Here is a 12,553-nt window from a genome sequence, read left to right on the forward strand (position 1 = left end):
GACAAATTCATCTGCAAGAAGTTGGGCTCCAGACCAGAAGCAGGAGGTTGCCAGTGGAAGCTTTTGGAACCCCTGGTGGTTCTTCATCACAGGGGATAAACTCCAAGGTGTTTATACCCCACCAAGGCTGGGAAATAACCCGTTCCAGCTGGGCTGACTCCATGCTTTACAAGAACAGAGCCTAATGTAGGGATCTCAAATGAGACCACGTGAATCTGGGGCTTGGGAGCACACATACCCTTTTCGAAAAAGAAAATTGTCTTTCATCATCCTTCCTTCTCTTTTATTATATTCACAATGCCACTTCCCTGCTTTTCAGCAGCAGTAATCTCATTGACTTATTCCAATAATCACTTAGCCTTCCACTGAACAGCCTATGCATTCAAGTGTGGAATTACTGCCTTGTAAAGCACAGCAGAATGATATTAGCACTTACTCCCTATACCCCAGATTTGGGACACATGGTGTCAGCAAAGGGAAAATAAACTTTCTCTGTAATAACAGAAATATGGTCTGACATCCTTTCCTTGCTTTTCACAGTTTCAATATGATGGGTGTTTTACTGCAAGAGGGCCTGATAATCACTGAGAGAATACAGAAATATGGACAAGCAAGGCAAATACTAGAGCCTCACCTTCTTAGGAAACGAGGCCAAGAAGAGTGAATCTCATTACTCAAGAGTATGGAGGTTGCAGTCAAAGTATTCAGTTAGAAAACAAATTAGATATACCTGAACAAAACTCTTTAATGATCCACGTGCAGCTTGGATCTTCCTTATATAAAGGATGGATAAATTCCCAATGAATTACACCGTTTGGAAAAAAGAAAACCCACCTACATTACTAGCCTCAACACATTTTCAACTGTAAATGGTTCATGCTGTGCCCATACAGAGCTGAGTCCTTTAATAATTTCAGCTGATAGAAGTTTCATGTGCCATCCTGCCACCACTTGTGGTCTGAGAGGAAGGTCACAGAATCCCAGGATGGTTGGGGTTGGGAGGGACCTTAAAGCTTATCTTGTCCCAACCCCCTGCTGTGGGCAGGGACACCTTCCACTAGAGCAGACTGCTCAAAAACCCCATCCAGACACATCATTTCCAGATGGGGTCCCACTGTCTCCTCTGTCCAATCAACCTAAGACTGTACCCACCCACCACTTTTGAAAGCAGCTTTGAGAACTCCACTAGGAATTAGGAGAAAGCCTCCATCCACTTAGAGTGGCTGGAGATCTTACCCACTAAAGGTTAGACTCAAGCTTATAACATCTCTACATAACAGTCTGACAATTCTCTAAACATTATCATTTCATCAAAAGGAAAGAAACTTCGAGAAGGGGTCTGGAGGTGGTTTGGAAGGTGCCCAGATGAGACAGCCTTGCCTTAGACTCAGGAGACAAATCTCCTTCATCTGTCTGCAAATGAGCAGAAGAGCCAAGCTGGGACTCTTCCAATGAGTCATTTGGCTGCTCTCTGCTATGGTTTTCTCTCATTTCTTTTGCTCATTTTCCAGCATCTCTGATTATTTCCAGCATCTCTTTCTCATTATTTCTGAACGTGGCACATCACAGAGAGACCCCAATTAGAGCTTGAAATCTGAAGATGCTTCTTTTGCATTTGCCACACTGCAAAGAGTAATATTTTTACTACACTGAGAAAATGCTTAAAAGCTGCTGAGGAAGAAATCACTACCTAAAACTCCAAATATAGAAATATAGAACAAAGCAATGCAAAATTAATACTGTGACTCCAGTATTATGCCCTTCTAAGTCTTGTGAAAGAGAAAGTCTTCACAGAAGTGCTTCATTTCCCAGCTGAAGAAATGTGTGAACCATTTCTCAGCTGATTAACCCATTATCATCATGCTCTGCCATTGATTATTCCCTGTCCTTCAGAATCAGGAAAGTACTACCATGGCAAGAAGATGAGCTCTGGTTGGATTCACAGTGATTAAGAAGAAGGTAGCATCCCACATCTCAGATAGCTGCCAGCCCTTTCGAATTTTAGCCAGCCCTTTAGAATTCTTCTCTCCTTGCCTCTGGCCAGGCCTGCCAGTTCAGCTAGAGGAGGAAAGCTGGGCAGAAAACCTCACTGCTCCCAGCCAGCAATGCCCAGCCCTGGAAAGTCACAGGAGATGTGCCCAGATAGGTCACAGGGAACTAGGCTGAGTATTTGGATGTCCTTTGCACACAGGCAGGGTATGAACCCCAGGAAGTGCTCAGCCCACCAGCACAGAACTGTCACTAGCTCCTTAAAAGGACCATGAATGCTTTACTTAACTTCTGGGTCATTCACCTTTGTGGAAACTCAGTTGCAATTAAGGGTACCACAGGAACTGGCCAAGACTCTCAGAGAGCTGTTAAAAACAGCAAGGATCTCTTGGCTTTCTCTTCTACACCCCAAGAGCCCCGTGGCTGTTGGGCACATTTCCTTCAGCTCCAGCTAAATCACTGGACACAACCTTTAGATATTACACGGGGCTGGAAGCCTTGCATGGGCACAAATTTAGGGCTGGAAGAAAAGACAACACACAAAAACTCAACTGGCAGTTTGCAATGGCCATAGAAAGGTGAAAAGCACTATCCTTCAGCTGGCACTAAATGCATTAAGAAAAAAATGGCATACTAGAAAAATTTTCAAACCCTGGAACAGAGAAGTGGAAAATAGACTGAACTGTGATCTTCTTGAAGTGAACTGGAAATAATGAAACTCCCCATATCTTTGCTTTCCACAGGGGTTGAGAACCTTCTTTTGTTTCATGGGATGAAGATTCAGGCCCTATGAAACATGGGGGCTGCATCCTCTTCCTAGTTTCTGGCCACTGTGCACTGTTCACTGACTTGAATGCCCCCAAAACTCAGAAGAGAACAAGTTGTACCAGACCCTTGTTTAACTGTTCCCTTCAATTCAGCATCCCAGTATTTGCATTTTAAGCTACTGGGTATCAGAATTCTGTGTTTACATATTTTCCTAGCTCTCCCTTGAAGCCACTTAGCAGACTGCTTGCCTGTATTTGTGTCTGCTTGTAACTTCCTCTTACCACTATTTCCCATTAGGATCTTTTCCTCCTTAGTTTAAATCCTAATCATGCAGCACACAATGTACAGCATAATACATGTTCTTGTGGCTCCAGAGACATTATTAGAAACAGACTTAGCCATCACTTGCTCTTTAGAAATCCATCTGTAGTAACTGATTTTCAAAATGAAGTGAGTGGAGACACCTTGATTTGGAGGCTGTTCACTTTAAAAATCCATGACAGGAGGCCTCAGGGTGGTCTGTTTTGTTTTTTAGAGGAGAATGTGCATCACTTTCTGAAAACCCAAGGCAGTGTCTCTCAGAATCACTTGTGACTGGTGAAGTCCTTGTCCGATAAAGAACAATTACCATCCTCATTGCTGAGCAGAGGCTGACAGGGGGAAGCAGGTCTGCAGCAGAGGGAAAAGAAACCCTCAGTGGCTGAAGCTGCCAACAACACATTCCTGCTGGCAGATATCTTCTCCCAGGAGCTGCCCCGGCCACCTTGTGCTGGACTGTTTTCTTCAGCTGTTTAATCCCTCTGCAGCAGCACACTGCCCCTCTCCTCCACACACCACAGGAGCCAGGGGTCACCACTGTGATGTGGCTTCAGGTTTTCCCTTCCTTTTGAAAGGACAGGGCTGTGGGAGGAGACAGGCTTGTCAAGTTAATTAGGAACTGGGGAATGTGAGTTTTGAACTCTACTGAGAATTAAGCAGCTGTGCTGAATTACTCGCACTGAGAGTAGGGGCAAGGTGCTTTTCAGCATTCACCACCCTCAGACAGAGAAGCAAACATGCTACCCAGGATTGTCCCCACACTTGTATTAAGTGTTAAAACCCACAGCAGACAGAGTGGATCACGGTCTTTTAACTACTGCTAAAATTATAAAAACACTAGACAGAATATTTGTAAAAATTGCAAGCATCCTTTCAAAGGGATAGATAAAAATTCTGCCTTCATAATGGCAACAAAAGGGAACTGCAAGAAGGTTAAGAAAAGGGAAAAGAAAAGAAAAGAAAAGAAAAGAAAAGAAAAGAAAAGAAAAGAAAGAAAAGAAAAACAGAAAAGACAAAGGTGATGCAAAGAGAAAATGGAAGAGACTACAGTGATGCACTGAAGAAACATAAGCTCCACCTAATTTTACAAGAGACTGAGAGTCTCAATTCCTTTCAGATCATAAAAAACAACAAATGGAAGACAGATACTCCCAACAGCAGCAAGCACAAATGTGATATTCCAGCTTCACACCCCTCTGGCTGGTTATTATGACATTATTAAATGTAGAACAGCCCCCACTGCGAGGTACCCTATAAAGGCTGTGCTAAACTGACATTCAACTCAGGGCAAGGAAGAAGAGAGGCACTGGCAGGAGGCTGCTAATGTTGCAATACTTCCCATCCTTTGGAAGACACATCCAACAAAACAAGGGGAAGGTTAGATAGCCACAGCCACATTCCCAAATGCCTTGATTCCCACATCCCCCAATTATCTCAGTATGATTTTACTGTAATAAGAAACCTGCACACTCATTGCAGGGAACAGCATTGAAACTAGAAGGTGGTTTCTTTTTAAAATTGCTATACAAATACTCAGTCCCCAAAAGTTTGCAATTTAAATCTAACCAATCTCCTTTGTCTCTGCCAACACATTTAAACACAGTAAGAATTAATAAAAGAACTTAATCAGTCATTACCTCTATGTAACATTCCCAAGGACAAATCAAAAATGAACACATATGAAATAGTTTCACAAATTATTCTGAAGGAGATGCACTGTCTTGTGTTCACTGCAGCACAGCTAATTTAAAGAACTCATGGCATTGAGTTTTGCAAGAGGCAGCTCTTGCATGGCAGCATAACCTTTCAGGGCCCAATCTCCCACCTATTTTAAAGCCCCCAAAACTCCAGAAGTGAAGCTGCCTTCCACTGTACTTACCACTGTGGCTCAAACTGTCCTTGCTATAAACAATCACCCAAATCAGCTTTGGCACTTAGGGTAAAGCTGCACTTACTGTTCCCATTTCTAGGATCTAATATTTCTCAGAAAGGTAGAAGTAACCTCTTAAGAGAAGTGTTTAAAACCTGCACATACACACAGAGCAACCCACAGCCAATCATTGCACTTCTATCAGTTTAATGGAGTTGCTTGGCAAAATGTGTGTGCTCGGGATAATGAGTTTGGGGAAAAGTATTCAATAACAATACCAGGCATTTTTGAACTACTTTTGGGAGTAACAGTCTTCTAAAATATGTCATCAGCCTCTTGGTGGCAGCTCTGAAGCATCTCATATTGCAAATATCTGACTCTGACAGGAGTTTAACAAGCAGGAGAAAAGCTCTCAGGGCTAGCTATTCAAACAGAAGGGGCTGACTTAAAAGAGACCACCAAACACTTGATTACACGTGTCTTATGTGAAATTGCAGCTTTAGAGATAATAATTGCAAGGGCTGCAGGCACAGGCATAGGCAGCTTGCACTGGCTGCCAGACTCCAGGCACAAACAAAGCTTTTGTAGGGTGTTCAAGGTGTTCAGTCACTCCCTACAGCCAGAGACCTTCTCGGGGTGTCCTTTATCCCTTGTGTTCTGACATCTTGCCTAATCCCACAGGATTTCCACCTCCTCTATTCAGCAGCACTTTCTGCAAGAGTCACTGTGTATCTCCTAAAAACCTCTGATCTCATAGGTCACACAAGAAGCAAAGTGACATTCTTGAGCTTTACCATGTCACTGGCCTGCCTACAGCTAAATTAGGAGTGCAGCAGCAGCAGTCTATTTAGAGCCAGCATAGCTTCTTGACAGACCCTGAGGGACATTTCTTACATCTACATCACTGCTCCCCAAAAAACAGGCTTGCACTGAGGAGCAGCTTCACTGGGAAGATTTTGCAGTGCTTCACCGAGTTTGTTTTCACACACAGAGTGAACACACAAACATTAAGAGCATGGCACAAGTGGCCAAGCTCCATCACAGTTTCAAACAGCTTGGCCAGGTCCATCCATTGTGTCACTGGCTGCCATGAGACCTTCCTGCCTCCTGGAAAAAAAGGAAGTTCACTGTGTGCTCTCTCACCTTGGACTGCAGCATGACTGTTTGCTGAGTGTCCCCTCTTCCACTGAAAGCATTAAGGGACCCACATCGTCATTTTGTGACATTTTTAAAAGGAGGCTCTTTGTCCCTGACTGGTTGGAAAAGTGCAAGAAAAGCCTGCCAGACCTGCCTGCAGCCTCCTTTGCCTGCTGGGTGGAAGCCATCTCTCCAGCCACGGGCTCAGAACTGGGAATGAACATCCTGCTGGGACAAGAGGGTACAGTGCCACCAGAAAGCAATTGTTAATGGTACAGAGGAATATAAGTTCAGAGAGAGCCCTGAGCTGGGACGGCTGGGAGGCTCAGCATCAGTTACAGAGGGATGCCACAGCTGGGAGTGCCACAGGGAACACTGCCACAAGACACAATAATCTCAAACTCCCAAACCTCCAGCTCCATCTTTCCAGTTCTCTAGAGACAGATACTTTTTACACAGCATGCTTAGAAACATCATGATAGTGATTCATAAGAAAAGGGGAGCTCATCAAATGCTTTTTGTTCACTTGTGTCCTGTCAGACAACTGCAGTACTGATATATTCTAGATATTTGTGGGGACCTCTATCAGGGCTTAATAAGCCTTGACAATGCTACAGTTCTTTCTGAGATATTTATAATGTGAATGATTATACGATAATGTAGTTATGGCCACCTCTCCCCAAAGACGATCATCTTCATGGATGTGATTCAAAATGCACAAATATTCTCTGAAACCTACACAGGTTTCATAAATCCAAAGTACTTACTGCTGAACATGGAAATAGCTGGAAAATTTTGGTTCCTACAGCTTTGCTCTTGCTGAGCCATCTCGAGGTTTGTGTAAGACTGAGTTACATACCACTTAAATTCTAACATAACAGCAAGAATCATGCAGGTAGTTAGAAAACAGGGTGTTCCAGTGCATTAAACACACTTTGGAGTGTCTGGGCTTTCAGCAGTATTTAAGTAAGTGCAGACTCTGTGCTTGGCAAAGACAGAATTCCAGTGACAAGGACAGAGAACATATGATCTCAATAATGCTCATATATCCAAGATCTGTGTCTTGAAACCTATCCATACCTCATTGAGAAGTCTTACTAATGACTGAAGGGAAAATGAGGCCTAGATTGTGAAAGCACCAGATTTCCTAAAAACAGATATGACCTTTGAGTTTGGTTAGATTTCAAGCCCAGTTGAACCCTAGGAGAAATCAGCAAAACTTAAACCACATCCCATTAAGCCAGTTACTCCTTTAGCTCCTGGTCTGACTCAAGACCTGGAGCACTTCATGTCAAAAGCGAGAGAGGGAAGAAAAATAGTAAAAGAAAAGAGGCTGATGCCCTGTAAGTCACAATGAAACCTCCCAGGCAATGCAGGTATGTGGGGAGCCTGGGCCAGATCCTGAGCTTTCAGCTTTCCAAGCCTGAAGTCACTCCATCTCCTAGTAGATTAAAATGGGATCCAAGAAAGACAGATTATTCTAAATGATAATTTAAATCCTCTGCTGCATGCTGGTGGAAAAAAAGAGGAAGGAAAAGGCTGTGGAGCTCTGCAGATACAAAAATCCCAGTTGCCCAAAGCAGCACCAAGGGAATTTTATCCTATGCAGTGTGAGAGAGCATGCAGAATTTAACATCTTATCCAGTGCCTGATGGTTATGTTTCAAACTACACAGCAACCCTCCAGGCCTGCCAGCCAGTGCTTTCCTTGGTAGAGAGTCCTGCTTATTGGGGTATTACTTTTTATCTTCTTTTTTCCTCTTCAGTCAGAGTTGGGATTAAAGCATAAGAGACAGAATTTTGTGTTCGGACTCAATTGTTTATTAATTCTTATCTATAGTACAGTGAGTGCTACAGCACTTCCAGCTAACAAGCTAAAAATGAAGAAATGGTGATGTATCTTTCTCATTACAAGGCCTTTTAAGGCCTAATTGTCCAATTAAAAACTAACAACTATATTATTTTTACTTTTGACCCAATGACCAAACACCCATGACCTGCAGTGTGGCATTTTCCATCCAATTAAACAGTACTACCTGAACCCAAGAACAAAGAAAGAAAAACCTTCACCCTAAAACCTCCATCTTGTCCCATACCTATTACTATATTCCAAAACTCCTTCACCATGTGATATCACACACTTCTATTCAAGCTACACACCAGTGATTGTAGTTCTATCACTCAAATATGGAAGCCTTCTCCAAGGCCTCAAGTCAAAAGCAGAGCTCTTTTGGGGGTCAGTGCCTGACAGCACAGAAAGTTCAAAACTCCCTGTCTTCAGGGTTCCAACAGTGGCATTCCATGCACATGTTCTTGCCTCCATTGCCCTCTGTTCATGCATACTCTTGTTACATTTAGCCAGGCACCAGCATTTCAGAGCCTGGTTGCTCAGTGATCTATAAACTGGTGCTCATGCCAAGGAAACCGAGGTGCCAAGAAAGTGACTGGAAGCTTTACAGGACAGTGGAAAGCAAACTGCAAAGAGTTCTTGGGTGACACTTTCTTCCACGGGGAATGATGGCATGAGGAAGATGAGCTGCCCAAAGGTGAGGCTGAAGGGAGCCCCCAGGTCATCTGGGCAAGGCTGAGAAGCAGACACACCTTCAGGAAGCTCTTCCTCTGCAGGCAGCCCTCCTGGGGCAAGGTGGGGGCTGACTGAGCTCACCAGCTCTCCGGGGAATGCCTTGTAGCTGCTGCCAGTTGCTGGGGGATGCTGACATCGTCTGGGACAGAATTAGAAAACCTTGAGCAGAAGGACAACGTGGCACAAGTGCTAAGTCAGCCATGTGCTATATGTGGCACACCAGTTGGTGCCTTCTTTCCCCTTCTTTAGATGCTCATTCCTTTGCCTGCTCCTTCAGCAAGGTTTGACTTCAGCCTACGCTGTCCTGTGACTGCTCCGTGTCCCTGGCTGCATTCAGGCAAGCAACACCTTATGCAGCACCTAAAGGAGACAAGAGATAAATCTTGCCTCGAGCCAGCAGAGCCCTCCATTTGTCCATGCAATCCAATCTTTGTGCCATCATATCAAGCTGGGTCCAGTGTTTACCATCACTGCCCTATTTCCCAACCCATGGGGCTGCTCCTGACACCTCTGCTGTCAGCTCCAGATCTCCTCCCATGCTGTCCCCTGCTCCCAGATCTCCTTCCTGTCAGGGTCCTAAGACCAAGATCTCTAAAAGATGCTGACCAGAAAATTTTTCAGGCTTGACTCTCTTCTGCACAAGTTTCTACATCTCATCAGGGTGTTCTGCAGCTCTGAGCATCCTGGATAGCAAAAGGCTTTGCTATTTTGATGAAAGTGGCTTCCATGCTGTAAGCACTGAAAAGCCAAGTCATTAGCAGATTAATTAGGCACTCTGTGGCACTCAGCCAGCATTACAGCTAAAGCTGAGACCTTGAAGTTTGCTGGAAGTGGATCCCTGGCTTGATACTTTAAGCCAGTGATGAAACATGCAAGAATCAAACCAGACAAGCAGTCCCTCCCTCTCATGGCAAAAACCACACATTGAAGAGATCACAAGGAACTCTGCATCACCTTGGCGTGGAAAAATGCACCCAGGCTCTATCAGTTCAAGAACTGCTCAAGCACAGTAAAATGGATTATTTATTCTTTCCAAATCTGTTGTGAATTATGGTAAGTCGTATATTCCTGATAACTGCCTAAATACCCAGTTCTTTCCTGGATGTTATTAGGTTCTTGACTTCAAATAGTCTTCCAAGATGTACAATTAAATTGGTGTTGGAAAAAAAACATCATTTGCATGTATTAATTTTAAATTTCACAGAACCTCCATTGTTTGTGTTCAGTAGGCTCCTCTGTGAATATCACTGTATTTCCATTGGAGAATGAGACCACTTCTCACTTATGGGCTGAATAAAATATGTGTTTGTTCCATGGGACAGCTGCAGACCACTGCAATCTTTCTGAGATTGCTGCTTGCCAATGGTACATGTACACTTGTAATTTCACCTGCTGACATTGCAGCCACCCTTCAGAAGAGGAGCACAGCAAATGTTTAACAGCAACAGGTGTCAGACAGGAGTTGATCACAGGAAAGAGAAAACACATCAGCTGAAATTATAGCAAGTAAGTGCACATGGGACAGGAGAAAGTCTCCAGGAAAAGAGTGGAATATGCTGACTGTACTTAGGTGTTTGCAAATGGCATGTATTCTCACACCTTGCCTGAAAGCAAACTCCCATCAGAGCAACCAACATTTCCCCTGGTGCTTGACCTGGTATAGTGCCATGAACTCACTAACAATTCCACTAAACAAATAGGAAGTTAATTGCATTTTCAGGTATTTTAGACAGCAAAAGGCAGAAGTCTCAAAGGGAGTTCATTATGAAACCGAGTAGAAACAACAGCACTCACCTCTTCTTCCAACAGCTCCAGGACTTGCACAGCCTCCTGAAATGCAGAACATCTTGTCTTTTACTTCACAGTATGGATTTAAGGCATCAGCTCCCTCCTCCTGAAAAAGGGCCTGACTCCCTGGGCTACAGGAAGCCCAGAACAGCTCTCCTTTTAAAACTGGACCAGAAAGACTGACATCTCAGAGTAAACACACAGGCAGTGCAGCCCAATATAGGTATTCCCATTTCCACATTCCACAGTGGAATATATTCCACTGCAGAAGTGTCAGAATGAATCACTTCAATGATCTGGATGTAAAACACACTTCCATTATGTTAGTTCAACTAAATCCAGCTCAAATGCATAGAAGTTTTGCATTGGGCAGAACTGTATCCTCATCAATTAAACCAATAAAAACCAGGCAAGCCCCAAGCAAGCTGCCTCCTGTGTCAGTGAGTAGCAACTTCCAACCAACACCTTTGTCTCTACTGAATTTTCTGGGCCCTTGGGAAAGCTGAAGATTCATCACTCTTCATTCCTCTCAACATGAATTCTTCTGCAGGAGAGAAGCATCCATGCCCTGCCCAGGAGCTGTGCACTCAAGAAGGCAGATGCCCACGAATTCTCATTTTCAGCTGCTGCTGCTTTCCCTTGGACGTGGATCTTGGCAATTCCTAGAAAGTGCAAGGGAGACCCTGGATTTTGCTCTGGCAATCCTGCCAGCAAAAAGTGGCTGCTAAAAGTGAAAGAGGAACCTTCCTGCTGCAGCCCCTGGAACCCACAGCCTAGGGCAAGATGGTACAGCACTGCCAGAGAACTGTAAACCTCAGCTCCCATGCAAGGTCACAGAATCACAGAATATCCTGGGTTGGAAGGGCCCCACAAGGATCACTGAGTCTGAACTCCTGGCCCTGCACAGAATCACATCCTGTGCCCGAGAGCATTGACCAAACATTTCCTGAGCTCTGCCAGGCTTGGTGCTGTGACCACCAGCCTGGGGAGCCTGTTCCAGTGCTTGACCACCCCCTGCAAGAAAATCCTTTTTCTAATACCCAACCTAACCCTCTCCTGGCACAGCTGCATGCCACAGGGACACATCTGTGCATCACCTGGAATGGCTTTGCTCCCTAGGGGCATACCTGACACGTTCCCAGAGATGTCTTGGGACACATCCAAGCTTGACAGGCAGATAAACCTGTGGTGTCCTGTCCCAGCACAGGAATTGAAATAAGGACCTGCTATCCTCCTCCTCCATACCTGTTCTATCTTCTCATCCAATCAATATACAATTATTTTGGGTCAGCACATCACAACACCACCTTTACTGGCAGAATAAACCATATCCAGACACATCTGTGTTATTACACAGGCCACAATTGTGCAAAAAACCCACTAAGTTTGTTTTTCATTCCTGAAATCCTTTCTTCCTTTAAAAAAATATATTTGATGGTGGCTTTCAGGCTTATTTTATTGCAAATCACAGGTGATCATAGAGATTATTAGATCATCACCAATTATTTCTTGCAATGAAAGTTCTCGCAGGTGTAGTAATGCATAAAAATTGGTTTAGACCATTTCCATCCAAGATACACCTCCTGGATTCAATCTACTGATGGATTCACTGGAGTTTGGTTTGTGCAATGTAGAACATCAGAATCACTAGAGATGTCCCCACCAGGCCCCTCGGGATGACAATCCACAGGCTCCTGCTGATCAGCAGCAGGGCAGAGTCCATGCTGACATCTTCCCACACAGTCTAGCAGAGCAGGAACCCCTCCATAAAGCACATTGGAGGCAGCCAGCAGAGCTCATACATCACAGGCTTTGCCTAAAGGCAGAGAAATAGGAAATAAAGTCCTTTGTAGGCTGTGCTGTCCAAGGCAGAGACTGAGCCAAGGCTTTAGATTATATCCATCAATATAGGCCTACTGATTCTAAAGGGAAAACTCAGCTTCCAGCTAGTCCCTTGCTCAAGGTCATGGGCTGTAGCAAAGAAGAGATCTGAGCATGATCCTACATGAAAGTACACCTTTAGCCACTCTCCATCCCTCTTCTTGGTATGCAGTTTTTTTGGAAGTTTACCTTCCTTAAAACAAATTAATTGAAAATGCA

The sequence above is a fragment of the Sturnus vulgaris genome, chromosome 7 (assembly GCF_052056855.1).
Source record: "Sturnus vulgaris isolate bStuVul1 chromosome 7, bStuVul1.hap1, whole genome shotgun sequence".
NCBI lineage: Eukaryota > Metazoa > Chordata > Aves > Passeriformes > Sturnidae > Sturnus > Sturnus vulgaris.